This window comes from Corythoichthys intestinalis, unplaced genomic scaffold (genome assembly GCF_030265065.1).
Source record: "Corythoichthys intestinalis isolate RoL2023-P3 unplaced genomic scaffold, ASM3026506v1 HiC_scaffold_24, whole genome shotgun sequence".
Taxonomy (NCBI): domain Eukaryota; kingdom Metazoa; phylum Chordata; class Actinopteri; order Syngnathiformes; family Syngnathidae; genus Corythoichthys; species Corythoichthys intestinalis.
Window position 1 is genome coordinate 8,274,658 of NW_026651593.1, and position 5,048 is coordinate 8,279,705.

At 37.7% G+C, this 5,048-nt stretch overlaps 1 long non-coding RNA gene across 1 annotated transcript; it reads left to right on the top strand.

The window, feature by feature from the left end:
* The first annotated feature begins 975 nt into the window (after positions 1-975).
* Positions 976-2,837, top strand: LOC130911287 (uncharacterized). The gene is made up of 3 exons (XR_009062000.1): positions 976-1,220; positions 1,851-1,979; positions 2,096-2,837. It is a non-coding gene; the product is annotated as an uncharacterized LOC130911287 (long non-coding RNA).
* Positions 2,838-5,048: the final 2,211 nt, after the last annotated feature.

The following is a 5,048-nucleotide window of genomic DNA, read 5'->3' on the forward strand; positions in this document are numbered from 1 at the left end:
AAATGTCCTAGAACAAAATTTTCAAATGTAACTACTAGATTGTGATACAATACACTATTGGGTGAAGTTTGGTTGACTTCTGCGCAGCGGTTTGGGAGTTAACATCAAAATTACATTTCTCGGCCATATCGCATAGATCTCACTGTGAAAAGGCTTAAATGGCTTTTTTGACCTAAGTTTGAGGATTGCGCTCAAATCAAATGTCCTAGAACCAAATTTCCACATGTAATTACTAGATTATGATACAATACACTAATGGGTGAAGTTTGGTTGACTTCTGCGCAGCGGTTTGGGAGTTAACATCAAAATTACATTTCTCGGCCATATCGCATAGATCTCACTGTGAAAAGGCTTAAATGACTTTTTTAATTAAGTTTAATGATTGCGCTCAAACAAAATGTCCTAGAACAAAATTTTCAAATGTAACTACTAGATTGTGATACAATACACTATTGGGTGAAGTTTGGTTGACTTCTGCGCAGCGGTTTGGGAGTTAACATCAAAATTACATTTCTCGGCCATATCGCATAGATCTCACTGTGAAAAGGCTTAAATGGCTTTTTTGACCTAAGTTTGAGGATTGCGCTCAAATCAAATGTCCTAGAACCTAATTTCCACATGTAACTACTAGATTGTGATACAATACACTAATGGGTGAAGTTTGGTTTACTTCTGCGCAGCGGTTTGGGAGTTAACATCAAAATTACATTTCTCGGCCATATCGCATAGATCTCACTGTGAAAAGGCTTAAATGGCTTTTTTGACCTAAGTTTAATGATTGCGCTCAAACCAAATGTCCTAGAACGAAATTTTCAAATGTAACTACAAGAATGTGATACAATACACTATTGGGTGAAGTTTGGTTGACTTCTGCGCAGCGGTTTGGGAGTTAACATCAAAATTACATTTCTCGGCCATATCGCATAGATCTCACTGTGAAAAGGCTTAAATGACTTTTTTAATTAAGTTTAACCCCTTAACGCCGAATGTCGCGATTCGGCATCATACCGTTCCCGCTTTGAAAGCGGCCAAAATATCGTCTGCCTTTGTTCACTGCCGGTACATTAATGTCAAACACATGCCTAGGAACCTTTTTCAAGCATTAGTTTCAGTCGTGTCCGACCAGAGACAACACCGCTTCCTTTTCCGGACCGTGATATTCAAGATGAAAGCCACGTCGAAGTCCTGCGCACCAACTTGACTAATTCATTCAATTCAAGGTAAGTCAGCTAAAATAAAAAAATATGTACCGTCTTATTGTGTACTTGTGTTGCTAACACGATGAGATAGAGTTTCTATGATGAGTATTTTTGAAGCTCTATGACGATTTTGGTTTGTAGCGCTATCGCTACAGCCGGCATCATCGGAAAAGCACCTCCCCCCTCCCCCGCCACCCCGCAAACGTAAATGCGTTGTTTGTCGAAGGTTTGCAACACTCGCACGCGTTTTATCTATAAACTATCACTCTCGTTATCATCTGTAAACATTACAAAAGTAATGTGTTGCATAAAAAAGGGCATTTGTGGTTACTATTTTTCTGTAGAACAAATAAATGAACGCATCCTTTATATGCAATGGTGCACACGGGTGCCTCCATGTCGTTCCACTTTTAGACACGTTTTATTCAGACATTGCCACACTTGTTGTCATCTGTAGACATAATAAACATAACGTGTTGCATAAACAATGTCATTGCTATTGATTTATTTTTCTTATTTCTATATAATGAAAAATGAACACAGCATGAGCTGATAACTACCAAACAGAAGCAAATGTATGTATGTTGATGGTTTTCAACACATTTTGTTTTGAAATTATAACAGTAATTTCTTTACCTTATTTTTCTGCAGAAATACAAATGAATGCAGCAGCTTTTTACGCAAAGCTAGCACACCGGGCCAAACCACCTCCTGTTGAGAGTGCTCTCAGTGAGAGTGAGGGCAGCGATGAGGAGTACAATCCTAATAAAGCAAGTGAAGGTGATTTTGTGTCAAGTTTGAGCTTGTTTGACATCTATGGATGTAACTACGTGAACACACTGAAAAGATAAAAATGTTTGGTGTTTCCTAAAGTGATTTATTATTTTCTGCACCAGGTGATGAAAGCAGCAGCAATGACTCTACAGTGGACATTAGCAGCAGTGAGGAAGATGATGATGATCCGCCTCATCCACCTCCAACCACCAGTGCTGCACCTGCAAGACCTTCAAGAGCTACATCAAGGGCAGATCGAGCCTAAAGCAATATATAAAAAAAAAAGCCATACAAATTGGGATACAAGATTTTTGTACTGTGCGACATAAGAGGTCTGGTGCACTCATTTGACATATTCACAGGGAAAATAGATCCGGTACCAGGCCAACCAGACATAGGAGCCAGTGGTAACATTGTGCTCAAGCTTGCACAAGTCATTCATCCTGCTGTTCTTTGATAACTGGTTCTCATCTGTAGATCTGTTTGTTGCTCTTGCAAAAAAGGGCATACCTGCACTTGGGACCGTGCAGCACAATCGCCTGCGTGGGTGCTGTTTCAGTGCAGACTCATAGATGAAGAAGAAGCGAAGAGGGACATTTGAAGAGCAAGAGGCTCTTGTGGACAATGTCTGCATAAGAGCAGTCAAATGGTTTGACAATAGAGGGGTGATTGTTGCCAGCACATTTGCCAGTGCCCTGTCTGTTATGATAAAAATCATCTTTTATTTATTTATCTACATCATATGTCTTCTAGTCTGATTAAAAATGTGATGTACATCTGTGTTTAAACAAAAACAATAATTGTTTTTCAGAATTTCACAAGCAGTGAAAAAAGATGTTGCGATAAAAGTGTGTTCAGACCTGAGATGGGTATGTGCCTTTTTTGCCATTTGTTTTCCTTTATTGCCTGTTGTCGCTAATCGGCATCATACCTAAATGTATGACTATTTTATGGGCTTTATTCAAATTAACACTTTCAATTTAATTTAGCATCTATTTGAAAGTAAAAACACACCCCAATTATTTTTTTTATTATTGGAAAAAAATTCAGGCATTAAGGGGTTAATGATTGCGCTCAAACAAAATGTCCTAGAACCAAATTTCCACATGTAACTACTAGATTGTGATACAATACACTAATAGGTGAAGTTTGGTTGACTTCTGGTTTGGGAGTTAACATCAAAATTACATTTCTCGGCCATATCGCATAGATCTCACTGTGAAAAGGCTTAAATGGCTTTTTTGACCTAAGTTTGAGGATTGCGCTCAAATCAAATGTCCTAGAACCAAATTTCCACATGTAACTACTAGATTGTGATACAATACACTAATAGGTGAAGTTTGGTTGACTTCTGCGCAGCGGTTTGGGAGTTAACATCAAAATTACATTTCTCGGCCATATCGCATAGATCTCACTGTGAAAAGGCTTAAATGGCTTTTTTGACCTAAGTTTGAGGATTGCGCTCAAATCAAATGTCCAATAACCAAATTTCCACATGTAACTACTAGATTGTGATACAATACACTAATGGGTGAAGTTTGGTTGACTTCTGCGCAGCGGTTTGGGAGTTAACATCAAAATTACATTTCTCGGCCATATCGCATAGATCTCACTGTGAAAAGGCTTAAATGACTTTTTTAATTAAGTTTGATGATTGCGTTCAAACAAAATGTCCTAGAACAAAATTTTCAAATGTAACTACTAGATTGTGATACAATACACTATTGGGTGAAGTTTGGTTGACTTCTGCGCAGCGGTTTGGGAGTTAACATCAAAATTACATTTCTCGGCCATATCGCATAGATCTCACTGTGAAAAGGCTTAAATGGCTTTTTTGACCTAAGTTTGAGGATTGCGCTCAAATCAAATGTCCTAGAACCTAATTTCCACATGTAATTACTAGATTATGATACAATACACTAATGGGTGAAGTTTGGTTGACTTCTGCGCAGCGGTTTGGGAGTTAACATCAAAATTACATTTCTCGGCCATATCGCATAGATCTCACTGTGAAAAGGCTTAAATGACTTTTTTAATTAAGTTTAATAATTGCGCTCAAACCAAATGTCCTAGAACGAAATTTTCAAATGTAACTACTAGAATGTGATACAATACACTATTGGGTGAAGTTTGGTTGACTTCTGCGCAGCGGTTTGGGAGTTAACATCAAAATTACATTTCTCGGCCATATCGCATAGATCTCACTGTGAAAAGGCTTAAATGGCTTTTTTGACCTAAGTTTGAGGATTGCGCTCAAATCAAATGTCCTAGAACCAAATTTCCACATGTAACTACTAGATTGTGATACAATACACTAATAGGTGAAGTTTGGTTGACTTCTGCGCAGCGGTTTGGGAGTTAACATCAAAATTACATTTCTCGGCCATATCGCATAGATCTCACTGTGAAAAGGCTTAAATGGCTTTTTTGACCTAAGTTTGAGGATTGCGCTCAAATCAAATGTCCAATAACCAAATTTCCACATGTAACTACTAGATTGTGATACAATACACTAATGGGTGAAGTTTGGTTGACTTCTGCGCAGCGGTTTGGGAGTTAACATCAAAATTACATTTCTCGGCCATATCGCATAGATCTCACTGTGAAAAGGCTTAAATGACTTTTTTAATTAAGTTTGATGATTGCGTTCAAACAAAATGTCCTAGAACAAAATTTTCAAATGTAACTACTAGATTGTGATACAATACACTATTGGGTGAAGTTTGGTTGACTTCTGCGCAGCGGTTTGGGAGTTAACATCAAAATTACATTTCTCGGCCATATCGCATAGATCTCACTGTGAAAAGGCTTAAATGACTTTTTTAATTAAGTTTAATGATTGCGCTCAAACAAAATGTCCTAGAACAAAATTTTCAAATGTAACTACTAGATTGTGATACAATACACTAATGGTTGAAGTTTGGTTGACTTCTGCGCAGCGGTTTGGGAGTGAACATCAAAATTACATTTCTCGGCCATATCGCATAGATCTCACTGTGAAAAGGCTTAAATGACTTTTTTTAATTAAGTTTGATGATTGCGCTCAAACAAAATTTCCTAGAACAAAATTTTCAA